This window comes from Salvelinus fontinalis, chromosome 12 (assembly GCF_029448725.1).
Source record: "Salvelinus fontinalis isolate EN_2023a chromosome 12, ASM2944872v1, whole genome shotgun sequence".
NCBI classification, from domain to species: Eukaryota; Metazoa; Chordata; class Actinopteri; order Salmoniformes; family Salmonidae; genus Salvelinus; species Salvelinus fontinalis.
The window spans coordinates 1,662,830-1,682,644 of NC_074676.1; the positions used below are offsets into that span (position 1 = coordinate 1,662,830).

The window sequence follows — 19,815 nt, forward strand, 5'->3', positions numbered from 1 at the left end:
TGGTTAGGTACTGTGGTGACGTGGGGACTACGACCAGAGCCGGAGCCGCCACCTTGGAGGGGAGCCCACCCAGACCCTCCCCTAGACTGTGTATGGTGCGCCCGGAGTTCGCGCCTGAAGGGGGGGGGTTATGTCACGCCCTGGCCTTATTATTCTTTGTTTTCTTTATTATTGTAGTTAGGTCAGGGTGTGACATGGGGAATGTTTATGTTTTGTTGTTTTGGGTGTTTATTTGGTAAAGGGGTTAATGGGTGTAGTATATGGTTTTGTGTTGAGTGTAGATGTTTAGCATTGTCTATGGTGGTTAGTATTCTAGGAGAGTCTATGGTTACCTGAATGAGTTCCCAATTAGAGACAGCTGATTTCGGTTGTCTCTGATTGGGAGCCTTATTTAGGGTAGCCATAGGCTCTCATTAGGTGTGGGTAATTGTCTATGTAGAACGTTTGTAGCCTGTCTGTCTATGCACAACGTTTGTAGCTTCACGGTCGTTTGTTATTTTGTATAGAGTTTTTGTGTCGTGTTCATCTTCGTGTTGTGTTTAATAAAGAAGATGGCTTATTTTCCAAAAGCTGCATTTTGGTCCGTCAATCCGCCACACGATCGTGACACTCACACGATTATGCATACATTTTTCAAACTCTCAAATTTCAATAGCTCCTTGATCATATGGCCTACTGACCTCAAACAAGGTTCAGAATGCCCACTCAGTGGACCTACACATTGCACACCCTTTAGTTCGTCAGTTTTCATCTCTCACGATTTTATAATGAGCTATTGAAATGAAAACATTTAAAATAAATAATTTTAAATAGTGTGAGATGTAAATCGACAACAATTGTGTGCAATGTGTGTCTATGCCATCGGGTTTAGCTAGAGCCAGTTTTGAACATTTAAGGAATAATGGTTAAAGAGCTGTTGAAAATTGAAAACTGTGATTTGTCACTATGTTGACGGTCCCTAACTGCTGTTGGTGGATGTAAGGAAAACTACAGGCGAATATCCATCAAATATCCAACCTGAAACTGTCTTTACCTCGGGATTAGACCATTGTGCCAGTAACCGAAAGGTTGCTAGATCGAATCCCAAAGCTGACAAGGTAAAAATCTGTTGTCTGCCCATGAACAAGGCAGTTAACCCACTGTTCCCCGGTAGGTCGTCACTGTAAATCAAAATCTGTTCTTAACTAACTTGCCTAGTTAAATAAAGGTTACATAAATAATGTGCTTAACTAAGGGCGAGAGAGCCTACCTTTTCGTGGTTGTTTCATCAATAGGAATATAAAGTAATCAAATGTAAGAGGACTCCTGTGGTGTTTACATATTTGCAGAAGTCCATTCAGGTGTATTTTGTGGCTTCTGGCGAATGTGTTCTAATGATCTAAAGTCGCTTGTTTGGATATGTGCCTAATGCAGCTTTGATTGGCTACAGCGCACTGGTCTGTGTAGACTCCAGTCCTGGACAAGACAGATGTTTCATGTTTTATTTGCTGTTAATTTATCTGTTAATTGTCCAAATGCACGGCCGCTTTCCTACTCTATATTGCTATAGAATTTTCACATGCCTTACTATATCTAGTTCCCAAACATTCTAAGAATTTATGAAACTGTGAAAATTACCATATCTAAGTGGTCACTTGTCAGAAAATGTTTTTAAAAAATTGCCATATTCTTCCTGGAGGGTGTTTATGAACAGATTTTAACATGTCATGTTGCTAAGATGCTGTCAGTTCCACTTTAAATGCAACAATGTTTCACACACAAGTTATTTTCAAAGAGATGGCTAACAATAGCAATGTGATTGGTTGATTCCAAGCTAAAATTTTGCCCTAATACAGTTGAATGTCAGATACCTTTATCTAGCTACTGGATATTTTGAACTCTTATTGTGGTGGTGATTTGACAAAATTACAATCATGGTCTTGAATTGGACTCACATTTTCCTGGTCTTGATTCGGTCTCGGACCCCCTCTGGCCTTGGTCTTGACTTGGACTCGATTTGCTCCTGTCTTGGTCTTGAATCGGTCACGCTTTAGGTGTTCTCGAACACAACACTGGCTACACACAAGTCAAATTTATTCCCTAATAAATAACATAGCAATATGTTTGTATGGCGATTTATGATTTTTTCCCCCCTCAAAATAACAGAGGGCCTATAATTAAAAAATCTAATCTGCAAAGAGTACTCTACATATTACGGTAATGACTTCTGCGCTCTGTTGTGCGTACTTTGCATTACGTTAAAGCATAGAGTCGTCTGACCTGTGAGAAGAAAGCCACAATAAGGATTAGCCACAATAGTGGAATTTTTGTTTTGCCTGTAAATTAAAAGTCCCCATTGAATGTGACAAAAATGGATATAAACAGTGGAATCTGTTTACAATGCATATACTGTAAGTATGCCCCCAATACAATTCCAAAGTCTAATAGTCTTTTGTTAAATCAACATTCCCGACCTTGTTAAGCATGATCTATTGCAGATATGGAAGGATTCCATTTTTGAATAAGTTTGAATGACTTTCAATGCGGGACCTTTTATTTTGAAGGCACACCGAAGTTCCACTATTGTGTCTAATACTTATTGCGGCTAGCTTCACACGTCTCATTCTCCACTCCATTGCAAACCTGAACAGTACTGTCGCGATTTGAATATCGTGCTGCTTTTCAAATACAAGTGAAAGGGCAACTACTCTTCGGATTGTGGTCGCTTTTACACTGCCTGTAAGTAGCCAAACACATGAATTGTATTTTTTATATATATATTTTTTATCCTGCTCAATATTTCTTTGCATTTAGTTTTTTCGGTTTTGAAGAGAAGTCATTTTGTGCGTTGGCATGTGGCTTATTTTTTATGTATTATTATGCTGGAACTTCTGTGGATAAATAGCCAATACATTGGTAGATTGAGAAAAGTTAATCATGTCTAGCGTGTGGCAGAACTATTGGAATTTAGCCAATGTTTGATACTCATAGAATTTAAAGATCCACGCATATATAAATTCAACAGCGCCGCGCTCCACAACAAACAGCGCGTGCCCATTTGACGCTTCTGTGTAATGTTTATTCCTTGATGCAACGTTTTCACATCTGGGCGGAATGAGTCAACTGCAGCCTAGGCTAATTTTATTGCGTTTATTGTGAAACTTTGCCCAAACAAACTACTTTAGATTGAAAGGATAATCACAACATTGCGAATGTTTCTGTTCATCCTTCATATCTCCTTCATTTTTTTGTCTGGGGCGCTTACAGCCCACCCAGTTCTACTATACGGGCAGCGTAGTGTAGCTTAAAAGGCAAACGTTTATGGAGTAATTTCATGGAGAGACATACATATTAATTATACGTTTGATTAATCCAGGTGATTAGAGTGGTAATTGTTTTCTATTTCTGTTCTCTTCTGTCCATCTCCGATGCTGTGTGCCCAGTGGTGTTGTGTTGAATGTGTTGCTGTTTTACAGGCTAAAGCACATTTCTCTACTAGATATTTTCTCTCAGTGAATCTGTCATTCCTCTTCATGCTTCAATACGAACTGTGAGTGTGTGAACTGCAGAGGACCAACCATACGTAAAAGGATAAACCACCGTTTTCACAGATAAGATGCATTGAATGCCCTTTTTCCACTATAGGGACAAACTATCACATCTGTTCAATTGAAATAATCCTTTTGAAATGCTTTAAAAGAGCTGGAACCAATCAAATGCACTTAAATTTTGACAGATTTGAGAATACAGGGATTAAGGGCCCTTTCAGGTAGAGAGCGAGGGGGACTGAATGAGAAAAGGAGAATTATACTTTTGTCCATGTAGTGTACGTGGACACCCCATAAAATTAGTGGAACCGACTATTTCAGCCACACCTGTTGCTGACAGGTGTATACAATTGAGCACACAGCCATGCAACTCCATAGACAAATATTGGCAGTAGAATGGCCCTTACTGAAGAGCTCTGACTTTCAATGTGCACCGTCATAGGACGCCCCCTTTCCAACAAGTCAGTTTGTCAAATTTCTGCCCTGCTAAAGCTGCCCTGGTCAACGGTAAGTGCTGTTATTGTGAAGTGGAGATGTGACTGACCGACTCAAAACCGGTCTTATGTAGCAAAATGTGAAATTGTGTTTTTACATTGGATAAAAGTAGAGACTCAGAGCTACAAAATGCTATATCATACACTACAGTTGGAACTATGGGAAAGTACTTTTGCTTTGAAAGTTGATTAACTTGTAAACTTACTTTTGAGAAAATTGCCTTTGAGTCTATTGGTACTACTACTGGAGAGGCTTTTCTTTGTCCCCACCCACTCAACATCGTTCCCACCCTCTTAAGCTTTAGCCCCACGATCTCTTTAAAGGTTGATCTGATCTGATCTAATCTGATCTGATCTGATCGTGTAACTCTGTGTTGTTGTCTGTTCACACTGCTATGCTTTATCTTGGCCAGGTCGCAGTTGCAAATGAGAACTTGTTCTCAACTAGCCTACCTGGTTAAATAAAGGTGAAATAAATAAAAAAAATCGTTCTGCTCTAACAAATCAAGCACCCAAATTCACTTTCTAGCTACTTCCAGACACAAATGACAGAATAGCTCACTGAACATTACATGCCCTGGCAGAGCTGGTTAGACTTTTACATTGTCCAGAGTGTTGGTGACTGCAACTGTGCTGTCAGATTGTCGGTTCGTTAATTCACAACGTGTCGCTCTCGGAGCATTCAGCGTGCACACCGATGCTCTGGCCGATGAGTAGGGTTGATCCGAACGTTCTGACCTCACAACGGCACTCAGGCACCCAAGCTAACTGGCTAACATTGGCTCGCTTGCTAGCTACTTCCAGACACATAATGAGAGAACACCCCACTCTGACCATTTTACTCACTCTAGCAGAGCTGGTTCGGCTGTTTTCATGTTATCCAGAGTGTTGGTGACGAACTGCTGCTGGCAACAATTTCATTAGGCTTTCTTGCCGACGTTTACTGACACGGGACATATTCAACGGGTGTTGAGTGTTGGTAAATTCATCAGTTATTCTGCACACTCAGATGAGAGTGCTCTGGAATCGGAGTAGATTACCAGACTGAATTTACGAACGCACCCGAAATGGTTACTTGCATAGTGGAGTCTTTTGTTAAGAAATGTAGCTAGGTAAACAATGAACCATAATCCCAACTCATTACATTATTACTCTGCATGAATCTGCAGGTACCTAGCCATCCAGGTTCAATGTTAGCTAGTTGACTTCTTATGGCTGCAAGCCTGACGTCAGTACACTTATGACAACAGCCAGCTCAAGTGCAGGGCGCGAAATTCAAAATATATATTTTTTAAATATTTAACTTTCACACATTAACAAGTCCAATACAGCATATGAAAGGTACACATCTTGTGAATCCAGCCAACATGTCCGATTTTGAAAATGTTTTACAGCGAAAACAGCACGTATATTTATGTTAGCTCACCACCAAATACAAAAAAAGGACAGACATTTTTCACAGCACAGGTAGCATGCACAAAGCCAACCTAACTAACCAAGAACCAACCAAACTAACAAACAAACAACTTCATCAGATGACAGTCTTATAACACGTTATTCAATAAATCTATGTTTTGTTCGAAAAATGTGCATATTTCAGGTATAAATCATAGTTTACAATGCAGCTACAATCAGAAATTGCACCGAAAGCAGCCAGAGTAATTACAGACACCAACGCCAAATAACTAAATACTCATCATAAAACATTTCTGAAAAATACATGGTGTACAGCAATTGAAAGACAGGCATCTTGTGATTCCAGACAATATTTCCGATTTATCAAGTGTTTTACAGCGAAAACACAAAATAGCGTTATATTAGCTTACCACAATAGCCAAAAACACAAGCAATTTCCCAGTAGCAAAAGTAAGCGATCGTAACAAACAAGCAAAAGATATATAATTTTTGACTAACCTTGATTTTCTTCCTCAGATGACAGTCCTATAACATCAGGTTATACATACACTTATGTTTTGTTCGAAAATGTGCATATTTAGAGCTGAAATCAATGGTTACACAGTGTGCTAACTTAGCTACTTTTTCCCACCACGTCCGGATTTTTCCTGTCACTTTTTCTGACACACATATTCTGACCAAATAGCTATTCATAAACATAACTAAAAAATATATGTTGTATAGGAAATGATAGATCCATTAAGTCTTAATGAAATCGCAGTGTTAGAATTCTAAAAATAACTTCATTCCGATATGCAGCTTCGGTATAGCTAGAGTACCCAAACGTTGGCCGCCCACGACTAGTTCACATGTACGACAGCTATATGAAATAGCATCATAAAATGTTTCTTACTTTTGCTGATCTTTCATCAGAATGTTGGACAAGGTGTCCTTTGTCCAGAACAATCGTTGTTTGGATTTAGAACGGCAACTTTCCCTCTTGATTTAGCACGCGCACTAGCCAAGTGGCACGGATCTCTCCATCGTCAACAAAGTCAGAGAACGGAACACGGCAAAACTCCCGAAAAAAATTCAATAAATCTGATTAAACTATATTGAAAAAACATACTTTACGATGATATGGTCACATGTATCAAATAAAATCAAAGCCGGGGATAGTAGTCGTCCATAACGGCAGCTAAACAGAAGGCAATCCCACTGTCCACCTCGCGCTCCTCAGAGTACCGGAAATGAGGGACACGTCATACAAAGAGCCTGTATTCCACTTCAGACCAAGATAAACACGAAATTTCCTCTCTCACAGCCTCTTGACATCCAGGGAAAGTACACGTAGACTCTTACGTATCATGCCCATGTATAGGCAGGAAGAAGAACAGAGCCTCGATTTCAGACTTTCCACTTCCTGGTCAGGAAGTTTGTGCCAAATGAGTTCTATTTGACTCACAGATATAATTCAAACGGTTTTAGAAACTAGAGAATGTTTTCTATCCAATAGTAATAATAATAATATGCATATTGTACGAGCAAGAATTGAGTACGAGGCCGTTTGAAATGGGCACCTTTAATCAGAGCTACTCAATACTGCCCCTGCAGCCATAAGAAGTTAACATACATCTTGAATAACGTTCCAACCGGAGAATTACATTGAAATCAGTTGAGCGATGGAACGGAGCTGCCTCTCACGTGAATCCGCGTGGTCACCTCATGGCAGTGGTTACTCATTCCTGTCTCCTTCGGCCCCCCTTCAAAGTAGAGTCATCAGACAAAGTTCTATTGACTGTTGACATCTAGTGGAAGCCGTAGGAAGTGAAAACTCATCCATATCTCACTGTAATTTCAATGGGAGCTTGGTTGAAAATCTACCAGCCTCAGAAAAAAATCCAAACAGAATGTGGAACTTCTTAGGTTTTTGCCTACCATATGAGTTCTGTTATACTCACAGACATCATTCAAAAAGTTTTAGAAACTTCGGAGTGTTTTCTATCCAATACGAATAACAATATGCATATATTAGCAACTATGACTGAGGAGCAGGCCGTTTACTCTGGGCACCTCTGTGCACCTTTCATCAAAGCCACTCAATACTGCCCCTGCAGCCATAAGAAGTTAAAAAATGTATCGTATAGAGTGTGTGTGTGGCAGGCTTACAATGATTGCAAAAAAACAACATTTGAGTGCACTGACCCTGGTGCTAGAGGGGGTACGCAGCTGGAGGTTGAATGTTTTGAAGGGGTACGGGACTAACACAATTGGGAACCACTGCAGAGTGATGAATCATGCTTCACCATCTGGCATGTAGTGTAAGAGGTTTAGCCAACTATAGTAGTCCTCCAGGCTCTTTCATGGGCAGAATGGTCCAAAATGTGCCTGGCATAATGTTATGGTCTCTCCTGCAGAAGGTGGAAGAGGAGAAGGCAGTGTGTGTGTGTGTTGAGAAAGAGAGGGAGCGTGTAGGTCCATGTTTGTACTTGGAGAGTTTTTGACTCTGAAGTTAGGATTATTTGAGGAAATTTGGATGGATACCATGCATGAGAAGAAAGGTTCTACAAAGGGCTTCTTCCTGTCCCTTCCTTTAAATTAAGCTAATTGATTGCACCCAAATTGGCCATTTTTAATTGATAGGATAAATATAATCTGCTGCTTGGAGTATTGCTTCTTCATATTTTGTGCTGTATACCCTGTGAATTTGGTTGTTTTTTTCGCCCCCTGTTCAGAGAAATCCATATTTATTGCAAAGAAAATGTTGTGATTAATTTATGTAGTGGGCAAAACCTTGTATTTTCACACTAATTTATGCTATTGACTTCAATGGATAATGTCTCTGAACAAGGTGTGGGGAAACTATCACCCGAATACAGGGAATACATTAAAAGTGGTGAAGAAACAGTATTGCAAGCCGCACCTGTCACGATCGTTATAAGACGAATGAGTGGACCAAGGCGCAGCGTGAAAGAAAGACATCTTCTTTTAATGAAGACAGACAAAACACTTATAAACGAACAAAAACAACAAACGATCGTGAAGCTAAAACAAACTACGTGCACACATGCAACATAGACATAGACAATTACCCACAATCACCTAAAGCCTATGGCTGCCTTAAATATGGCTCCCAATCAGAGACAACAATAAACAGCTGTATCTGATTGAGAACCAAACCAGGCAACCATAGACTTTCCTAAACCTCTCTACTGAACACAACCCCATACACTCAACAAAAACCCTCTATACAATACAACCACCCAAGACGAGACAAAACACAAACATCCCCCCTGTCACACCCTGACCTAACTAAAAATAATACAGAAAACAAATAAACTAAGGCCAGGGCGTGACAGCAGCTCCATACTAATTGTCAGACATAGAGAACTGATCAGTAGACTGGTTGTTAGGGTGGGATTGGTGTGGAGGGTTCGTGGGTGGCTTTGTACCATTTTATTGGATTCCTCATCTCTTATGCAATGGCAGGAAGAATTTCGGTCCAAATCGGCTGTTGAGTACTATATTTGTTGAATCCTATAAAAGGGTGAATTTGCTTAATTTCTGAGATTACATTTCAACATATTTCAGGAATGGTGATCTGTTTCAAACTCCAGAAATTATTTAAACAAAACAATTAATGAACATGCACCTGTGGAAGGGATGTTAAGACACTAACAGTTTACAGACGGTAGGCACCTAAGGTCACAGTTATGAAAACTTAGGACACTAAAGAGTCCTTTCTACTGACTCTGACAAACACCAAAAGAAAGATGCCAGGGCAGTAAATTGCAATGCCCATACTGTGAGACGCCTAAGACAGCGCTACAGGGAGACAGGACGGACAGCTGATCATCCTCGCGGTGGCAGACCACATGTAACAACACCTGCACAGGATCGGTACACCCGAACATCACACCTGCGGGACAGGTACAGAATGGCAACAACAACTGCACGAGTTACACCGGGAACGCAGAATCCCTCCGTCAGTGCTTAGACTGTCCGCAATAGGCTGAGAGAGGCTGGACTGAGGGCTTGTAGGTCCTCACCAGACATTACCAGCAACAACGTCGCCAATGGGCACAAACCCACCGTCGCTAGACCAGACAGGACTGACATGAAGTGCTCTTCACTGGCCAGTCACGGTTTTGTCTCACCAGGGGTGATGGTCAGATGCGCGTTTATCGTAGAGGGAATGAGCGTTACACCGAGGCCTGTATTCTAGAGCGGGATCGAGGTGGAGGGTCCGTCATGATCTGTGCGGTGTGTCACAGCATCATCGGACTGAGCTTGTTGTCATTGCAGGCATTCTCAATGCTGTGCGTTACAGGGAAGACATCCTCCTCCCTCATGTGGTACCCTTCCTGCAGGCTCATCCTGACATAATCCTCCAGCATGACAATGCCACCAGCCATACTGCTCGTTCTGTGTGTGATTTCCTACAAGACAGGAATGTCAGTGTTATGCCATGGCCAGCGAAGAAGCCGGATCTCAATCCCATTGAGCACGTCTGGGACCTGTTGGATCGGAGGGTGAGGGCTAGGGCCATTCTCTTCCCCCCTTACAGAAATGTCCGCGAACTTGCAGGTGCCTTGGTGGAAACATCTCACAAAAAGAACTGGCAATCCAGTGCAGTCCATGAGGAGATGCACAGCAGTACTTAATGCATCTGGTGGCCACACCAGATACTAACTTATTTTGACCGCCCCTTTTTTCAGGGAACAACTTAATACATTTCTGTTAGTCACATGTCTGTGGAACTTGTTCAGTTCATGTCTCAGTAAATATATGTTCATACAAATATTTACACATGTTCATTTTGCTGAAAATAATGCTGTTGACCGTTAGAGGGCGTCTCTTTTTTTTGCTGTGATAGATATATACAGTTGAAGTCGGAAGTTTACATACACTTAGGTTGGAGTCATTAACACTAGTTTTTCAACCACTCCACAAATTTATTGTGAACAAACTATAGTTTTGGCAAGTAGGTTAGGACATCTACTTAATTTTTCCAACATTTGTTTACAGATTATTTAACTTAACTCGGCTTTAGAAACTTCTGATAGGCTAATTGACATTGTTTGAGTCAATTGGAGGTGTACCTGTGGATGTATTTCAAGGCCTACCTTCAGACTCAGTTCCTCTTTGCTTGACATCATGCAAAAGCAAAATAAATCAGCCAAGACCTCCAAGTCTGGTTCATCCTTGGGAGCAATTTACAAATGCCTGAAGGTACCACATTCATCTGTACAAACAATAGTACGCAAGTATAAACACCATGGGACCATGGAGCCGTCATACCGCTCAGGAAAGAGATGCCTTTTGTCTCCTAGAGATGAACGTACTTTGGTGCAAAAAGTGCAAGTCATTCCCAGAACAACAGCAAAGGACATTGTGAAGATGCTGGAGGAAACGGGTACAAAATGATCTATATCCGCAGTAAAATTAGTCCTATGTCAACATAACCTGAATGGCCGCTCAGCAAGGAAGAAGCCACTGCTCCAAAACCACCATAAAAAAAGTTAGACTACGGTTTACAACTGCACATGGGTACAAAGATCTTACTTTTTGGAGAAATGTCCTCTGGTCTGATGAAACAAAAATAGAACTGTTTGGCCATAATGACCATCGTTATGTTTGGAGGGAAAAGGGGGAGGCTTGCAAGCCGAAGAACATCAACCGTGAAGCATGGGGGTGGCAGCATCATGTTGTGGGGGTGCTTTGCTGCGGGATTGACTAGTGCACTTCACAAAATAGATGGCAACATGAGGCAGGAAAATTATGTGGATATATTGAAGCAACATCTCAAGACATTAGTCAGGAAGTTAAAGCTTGGTTGCAAATGGGTCTTCCAAATGGACAATGACCCCAAGCAGACTTCCAAAGTTGTGGCAAAATGGCTGTAGGACAACAAAGCCAAGGTATTGGAGTGGCCATCAGAAAGCCCTGACCTCCATCCTATAGAAAATGTGTAGGCAGAACTGAAAAAGCATGTGCGAGCAAGGAGGCCTACAAACCTGACTCATTTACACCAGCTCTGTCAGGAGGAATGGGCCAAAATTCACCCAACTTATTGTTGGAAGCTTGTGGAAGGCTACCTGAAACGTTTGACCAGAGTTAAACAATTTAAGGCAATGCTACCAAATACTATTTGAATGTATGTAATCTTCTGAACCACTGGGAATGTGATGAAAGAAATAAAAGCTGAAATAAATGACTCTACTATTATTCTGACATTTCACTTTCTTAAAATAAAGTGGTTATCCTATTTGACCTAAAACAGGGAATTTTTACGAGGATTAAATGTCAGTAATTGTGAAAAACTGAGTTTAAATGTATTTGGCTAAAGTGTATGTAAACTTCCGACTTCAACTGTATTTCAATATTTGGTTTATTAAATGTGATTCGCGTCTCTGCCGTGTGTAAAGTCTGTTTTTCTAGTTTACTCCCTTGAGTCATCTCTCTCCTTCTACATGCCATGTTCCACCACACACAGCAATCCCCGCCCCCTGTCATTCAGCCATAACCATGGCCTAATGATTGTGTTGAGGACCAATGATGTCTTTGATAACATTGCCTGCCAAGGAGTCAATCCTGCTACAATGAAGTCGATTCAATGTGCTTACTCACCTAAGTGGCACCTATGATAAGTTATATATCCTAAGAATTGCTGTCCTCGTCTGTTTCAGCTTGGTAGACAAGGTTACCAATGTGTCACAATAGGATGCGTTTTTTGCGCTACCTTCTTGTATGAATGAGGTAACCATGGCCTTAATGATGGATTCATTGTGTCCCTCTTCTCCTGAGTGCTTCTGTCTCTCTGAAAGCACGATCCAGCCACCTCAACCAACCCAGTAATTACCAATTAGACACTTGTGCTTAAAGTGGTTGTCCTTCGAGCTCATCACAATCTACCTAATGGGTTACATTTAGCATTTAAGGCATGGGCAACAATGGGCATGATATTATTGTGGCCTTAGGCAGCACAGAATAATCAATAGGTCTGACTGCACAGAGGTGCTTGGCAAAATAGGTTACAGCGGGAGACCAGCGTATGTGTGTTGGGGGAAATCCAAGCTCCATCAGCTAGGACTAGGTATTGGTTAATCAAATCTTCCCATTCCTGCTCAATTTGGCATGCCTCCCTAAACAGCCAAACTGTATACGGATTCAGTATTCTCTCTAGTTGGGCTCGGGGATGGAATAACTATTGAATATTTTCGCTTTTGATTGTGTGGGGTGAGTCTATGCATTCCAGTTCTGTTGACAAACATGTAGATTTTTTTCTCTTCTACTGCCAGTCCGTGTTATAGGTAACAAGTGCTTATATTACTGTGCATATTTTGACAATTGTGGGAATAAATTATGATCTAAATCCCTGACCTAAAACAGGGATTTTTTTACTAGGATTAAATGTCACGAATTGTGAAAATGATTTTAACTGTGTTTGGCTAAGGTGTATGTAAACGTCCGACTTCAACTATATTTGTGGAAAAACCTCCCTGATTAATTCTTTAGTCATTTTCCGGTTTACCAATTTACTTATGGCCAAGTTTACAGTGAACGCTGAGGCTGTACCCTTACAGTTTTAGACGGTAGCCAATAGGCTATTGTGGCTATTTGAGCATAATGCAAGGCATGACAACTTTCTTACTTGGTCTGTAACACCATGGGCCAAATAAGTCACTGTAAATTGTGTTGAATGATGCAAGAAACTACTTTCCAAAGAATTTGAAAATGTAGGCTACTCGTCTGCATACTGGATTATTTGTATATTCAAGCCGGTCTCAAACACAACACTGGCCCTTTAAGACCTAAACTTTTTATCTGACGCTTTTCAAAGACAACTTGAAATGTAGCCTACATATTTTGTGCTCTTGTAGGAAGCAGTAACTCCCCATTGCTGGCCTATACTTAGCCCAGTTATAGATAACTAGCGAAGAATTTCAACAAATGTGTACACACGCAGCTCTGAACTGATCTGAAAAGCGCATTTACTTGTGTGTAAGTGAAAGACCACTTGTGGGCTACCCCTGACAATAGAATTGTCATTGAAAAGGAGTTAATATCACGTGGATTCCATCATAGAAAAAACATTGATCTATATACAAAGAAACTAATACTTTAAAACAAAAATAAATTATAGAAAAAATGATAGTAAAAAGCTTTGGAGCATTTCAAATTAAGTTTAAGGGGAAAAAAGCTAACTCTGCTCCATCGTTCATTGAATCAGATGGCTCATTCATCACAAAACCCACTGATATTGCCAACTACTTTAATTACTTTTTCATTGGCAAGATAACCAAACTTTGGTATGACATGCCAGCAACAAACGCTGACACAACACATCCAAATACACTACAGGTCAAAAGTTTCAGAATACCTACTCATTCATTGTAGAATAATTGAAGAAATCAAAACTATGAAATAACACATGGAATCATATAGTAATCAAAAAAAGTGTTAAACAAAACAAAATATATTTGAGATTCTTCAAACTTTTCCTTGATGACAGCTTTGCACACCCTTGGCATTCTCTCAACCAGCTTCACCTGGAATGCTTTTCCAACATTCTTGAAGGAGTTCCCACATTCTGAGCACTTGTTGGCTGCTTTTCCATCACTCTGGTCTGACTCATCCTTAACCATCTCAATTTGGTTGAGGTCGGGGGATTGTGGAAGCCAGGTCATATGATGCAACACTCCATCACGCTCCTTGGTAAAATAGCCCTTACGCAGCTTGGAGATGTCCAATTCTAATAATATTACTAAACAGATAATAGTGAGCCGGCAAGATGATGTTCACTAGCTGGTGAACAGGACACTTTAACTTGCAATGAAAACACTCCAATTTGCTTACTGCCCCAATAGGTCCACAGACGACGCAATCGCAATCACACTGCACACTGCCCTAACCCATCTGGACTACAGGGAGGAGGTGAGGGCCCTTGGAGTGTGGTGTCAGGAAAATAACCTAACACTCAACATCAACAAAACAAAGGAGTTGATCGTGGACTTCAGGAAACAGCAGAGGCAGCACCCCCCTATCCACATCGACGGGACAGTAGTGGAGAAGGTGGAAAGTTTTAAGTTCCTCGGCGTACACGTCACGGACAAACTGAAATGGTCCACACAGACAGCGTGGTAAAGAAGGAGCAACAGTGCCTCTTCAACCTCAGGAGGCTGAAGAAATTCAGCTTGTCACCAAAAACACTCAAACTTTTACAGATGCACAATCGAGAGCATCCTGTCGGGCTATATCACCGCCTGGTACGGCAAATGCTCCGCCCACAACCGTAAAGCTCTCCAGATGGTAGTGAGGTCTGCACAACGCATCCCGGGGGCAAACTACCTGCCCTCCATGACACCTACACCACCCGATGTCACAGGAAGGCCAAAAAGGATCCTGAAAAAAAGAGAAGTCAATATTTGTACAGTCTTTGCTGCTATGCTTGCAGAATCAGATGTGCAAACAGTGCCGGCTCTGGATGTTCTGCCACCCTAGGCAAGACAAAAATATGCCTAACAGCAGCCCAATTAATAGGCCCGTGCTGCAAATTAAACACAATTTAACACCTAGTTAGTAGGCTATATAATCAGTTCAATCTGATTACATTGATAAAATCACCAATGCCCTGGAACAGCAACGGAAGTGCTTCCCTAAAAGCTGCCTGGGTTTAAACAAACATCTCTTTTCAGAAAGAGAAAGCTCAAATTATGGGCACAGAATAAATAGCAAAGTCATCTCCTCGAATATTATAGGCTGCAGTTTGGTTTCAGATTGTCATAGAGGAATCAATATATCCCCATTTGCATCGCCACATCTTTCACGGGCCTTTTAGAGCGTGTTTCTACCACAAGGCATCACCGAGTTATGCATTGTTATAGAATGCTTGATATAATCTGGATACGTTTTATGTATTTATTTCACAATCAATTGTTATTTGTCACATACACATGGTGAGCAGATGTTAATGCTTGTGCTTCAAGTTCCAACAGTGCAGTAATTTCTAACAAGTAATCTAACAATTCCCCAACTACCTAATACACACATCTGAAGGGATTAATGAGAATATGTACATGTAAGTATATAGATGTGCGATGGCCGAGCGGCATAGGCAAGGTAAAATAATGGTATAAAATACAGCATGTACATGTAATGTAAGATATGTAAACATTATTAAAGTGGCATTATTTAGAGTGCATTGTATAAAGTGACTAGTGATCCATGTATTAAAGTGGCCAGTTCTCTGAGTTAGTGATTGCTGTTTAGCAGTCTGATGGCCTTGAAATAGAAGCTGTTTTTCAGTCTCTCGGTCCCCGCTTTGATGCACCTGTACTGACCTCATCTTCTAGATGGTAGTGGTGTGAACAGGCAGTGGCTCGGGTGGTTGATGTCCTTGATCTTTTTGGACTTCCTGTGACATTGGGTGCTGTTGTTGTCATGGAGGGCAGGTAGTTTGCCCCCGGTGATGCGTTGTGCAGATCGCACCACCCTCTGCACAGTTTCCTAAGGACTCGAAGCGAAGCTGGCATCTCTATCGGTGCCATCTTGCTTACATCAATCTGTTACCGACCGGCTCGATTCGGTCTTATGTAGCAAAATTTGACATGTTGCCTTTTACATTGGATGAAAGTAGAGACTCAGAATTAGAAAATGCTATATTATACACTGCACGTGAGAAACAATGGGAAAGTAATTCTGCTTTGAAAGTTGATAAACTTGTAATCACACTTTTGAGAAAATGGCCCATGAATGTTTTGGTGAAAATACTGCAGAGCACTTCTTTGTCTACACCCATTCAGCCTAGTTCACACCCTCTTAAGCCTTAGCCCTACCCATCTCTTTAATGATTCACATGTGAGGTTATGCTAAACAACAGAAGATTTATGACTAAAGCCTGGTTTAGACTAAAGGCTGGTTCAGTTGTCGCAGTGACATCATGAACATTCTATTGTCGTCTGACATCAAACTTGTTGTCGTTTAAAAAAAAGTACAAACACAAAACCTACAGGGTGCAGACATTTGTGGAGTCTTGCATGAATTGGCACATTTTCTGGCTGGCGCTCGCATTGCCTTGTTGTTTTCCTTACAAATATTTACTATTGGACGTGTGCGTTCCTATCAAAGTAAATGGCTTATTTTCTGTATATAGTGTTGTCGTTTCTACTGTAGCATACATGTATGTATGGAGCATAATTTATTTACAGTTTTATTCACGTTTTTTTCAAGTTCTGGTGACAAATAATGCATTCCAATTATTGCATAGATTGTAATGGACACCTATGATGTGTGTGAAATACTTTTTGGAAGGTTGTACTGATAATAATGAGCTAATGCTAAGCTATTTACCAGATGTGTGTGGCGCCATGTTTGTTGACATTATATAATGCGTTCTGGTTGTCACGTAAATGTCTGTCAGACCAAAGATGTTATTATGAAGTGAAATGAAGGGACGTGAATGATCGTAGACGACATATACATAGTAATTGCTATTTGCTAATTCATATTGTGGTTTCTTAAAGCCAAGCGTTATCTAAATATGACCGCTTTTGTTACGTCAATATTTCTTCAGTTAGCGCTAGGACTAATGTAGCCTACATTTTCCGGTTTGGATGATAGTGTATGCTGTCACTACTTCTGTGAATGTCGTAACATTGCATCCAAAAATGAACTGGTCACATTCAGGACATAACTTTGTAAGGACTGTGTTTGTAAAAAATGTCAATCGAAACTGGACGTTCTAAAAAAGTGTTATCACACCGTTTTGAATGTATGCTGCAGGGACCACTGTAGAATGATCACACATGTTAGTTGGTACGTGTGATAAGGTTCAGTTAGCTGGTTAGCCAGCTCAAATAAGGACCATATCATATAGTTGACAACGTCTTCACTTTAGCTCATTTGACTTAGTTATTACAGGAATATAAACTCACAAGATCATTATTTACAAGTTAATGGCGAGCCAATTACAGAAAAGAGTTTACGGTTGTGAGTGACGAAATAAAAGCAGGGCGAACGTTATCCTAATTTGCTAACATTAAAATCATTGGCCTAACGTTATCCTAATTTTATTATTATTATTATTATTATTATTATTATTATTATTATTATTATTATTATTATCCTAAGCCTCTGGTAAACACATACTATATCAAATTAAAATCAATGTTTGTTTGTCACATGTACAGGATACAGAAGGTGTAGTGAAACAGTTACTTGCATAGTGGAGTCTTCTTTTGCTACAAGTCTAAACATCTAGCTAAGCAATGAACCATAATCCCAACTCATAACGTTACTTACCTGCAGGTAGCTAACCAACCAGGTTCAATGTTAGCTAACATTAGGATATAACTAGCAATGCAAATGGCTCTGAGATACTAATAATATTACTACACAGATCATACATGTAATGTTAGCTAGCGAGCCAGCCAGCTAACGTTAGCTAGCTAGCTAACAGTACGCTTTAACTTAAAATGAAAACGACTTTCTGACAAAATTAGGAAACAAATATCTTATACATGGGATGGATGCTTCTCGCTCTCTGTCACAGATGCCATGGTTGCCCTTAGTTTGAAGATGTAATCCGGAGACCAGTGTTTTATACAACAGGATTCTGTGTGTTCTCTTTCCAACTCTCGCTGCATGTTTGCTAGCAAATGGCAGAATTTTCTCCATCTCCTTAGCTATCATACTCGAATTCCACAGGGCATAACACTAATTTCCAAACGCAGTCCTCCAGAAATTGGAGAGCAACACGTTTGCAGTTCTACTACGTGATATCTTTTTTTTTTTTAAAGCACTGTTAGAAATGCTACATGGCAGACCAATCCGAACTCATCACCCGGCATGCCCAGCCCTTCCATTATCGCAGCCATTCATGGCTAGCGGGAAGGTTCCTGGCTTTTTCGATGGCTAAACCAACTAGGCTCGTATTTGAACAACTGTATTTACAGATACAGACATCATTTTGGGCCCTCGTTTCCTGCGCCAGTGAACTCCAGACAAACACAGCTGTAGGCTATTATAAGGGATAATAAGTAATCAAGTAGGCCTTTTTTTATGACGTTTCCACCAGATCTGAGCATTACATTTTTTTTTGGCTTTAAAACTTCTTGCGGATTAGTGGTATGCTAGCGTCCCAAATTAAATTACTATAAATATTAATCATTCATGAAATCACAAGTGCAATACATCAAAATAAAGCTAAACTTGTTGTTAATCCAGCCACCATGTCAGATTTCAAAAAGGCTTTACGGCGAACGCAAACCATGCGATTATCTGAGGACAGCACCCAGCACACATCATTTTCAACCAGGGAGTTGCCATACGGAAGTCAGAAATGGCGTTATAATATATGCCTTTGAATATCTTCTTCTGTTGGCACTCCAAAAGGTCCCAGTTACATTACAAATGGTCCCTTTGTTCGATTAAAGTCCTTCTTTATATCCATAAGAACTCAGTTTAGCTGGTCCTCTGGGTTTTGCCTGCTATTTCAGTTTTGTTATACTCGCAGACATTATTTTAACAGTTTTAGAAACTTTAGAGTATTTCCTATCCAAATCCACCAATTATATGCATATCCTAGCTTCTGGGCCTGAGTAGCAGGCAGTTTTACTTTGTGCACGCTTTTCATCTGTACGTCAAAATACCGCCCCCTATCCCAAAGAAGTTTATGCTGAGTGGTTATTGAAAGAGAGAGAGCTGCAAATATTTTTCAAGTAGGCTACATTGAGGAACTATTGTCATTCTCAAAGGATATAAAAAATACTTTGAAGTGATGGTGAGTTAAGACTCAGCAATAGTATCAGATACCAAAATAGGCACATTTTATAAGCCTACATTTGTGTGCAGGCAAAGTAGCCTAGGCCTACTTCCTATGCGTAATCAAGTGCGTTTCCTTACTCAAGATTGACAGGAGTGCTCCAAATAACAGACAATGAATACATTGACAACTCGTAAATGGAGTGAAATAAACCCAAATATTTTTCTCGCTAATGTAGCCTTGGTTTTGTGCTCTGAAAAAAATGGGTCCACTCCTACAATGACAATGGTAAGACTGTAATAATAATATACTGATCGCATTAACATAAATTACCGTATCCAAACAAACATTGTACATGACAAATTAAGGTAATTAACGGTAAATGTACTACTGGTGATACTGGTGTGCCATCCCCATGGCCTCCGCAATTGATTAGTCCACTCAGATTGCCTTGACTCAAACAGGTCTTTTTAAATATTTGGCACTTCTCGTCTAAAAAATCTTGATCGACCAGTCGACTAAATGGAGTCATCCCTAGTAATGACCCTATGGATTTTAATGTGATGTTCCCACCATTGATTTGCTGTCTACCGGTGCCTTTTAGTATTTGCTCTCTGCACTTAGTGGAGAATGA

The 19,815-nt window shown here is 40.4% G+C and overlaps 1 protein-coding gene across 1 annotated transcript in view; it reads left to right on the top strand.

Moving 5' to 3' along the window:
* Positions 1 to 2,593: 2,593 nt before the first annotated feature.
* The window catches only part of LOC129866603 (tumor protein p53-inducible protein 11-like), a 115,440-nt gene continuing 98,218 nt past the window's right edge, over positions 2,594 to 19,815 (top strand). The window contains exon 1 of the mRNA XM_055939359.1: positions 2,594 to 2,718. The gene's annotated coding sequence lies outside the window, so the exon portion shown is untranslated. The remainder of the gene's footprint in view (positions 2,719 to 19,815) is intronic.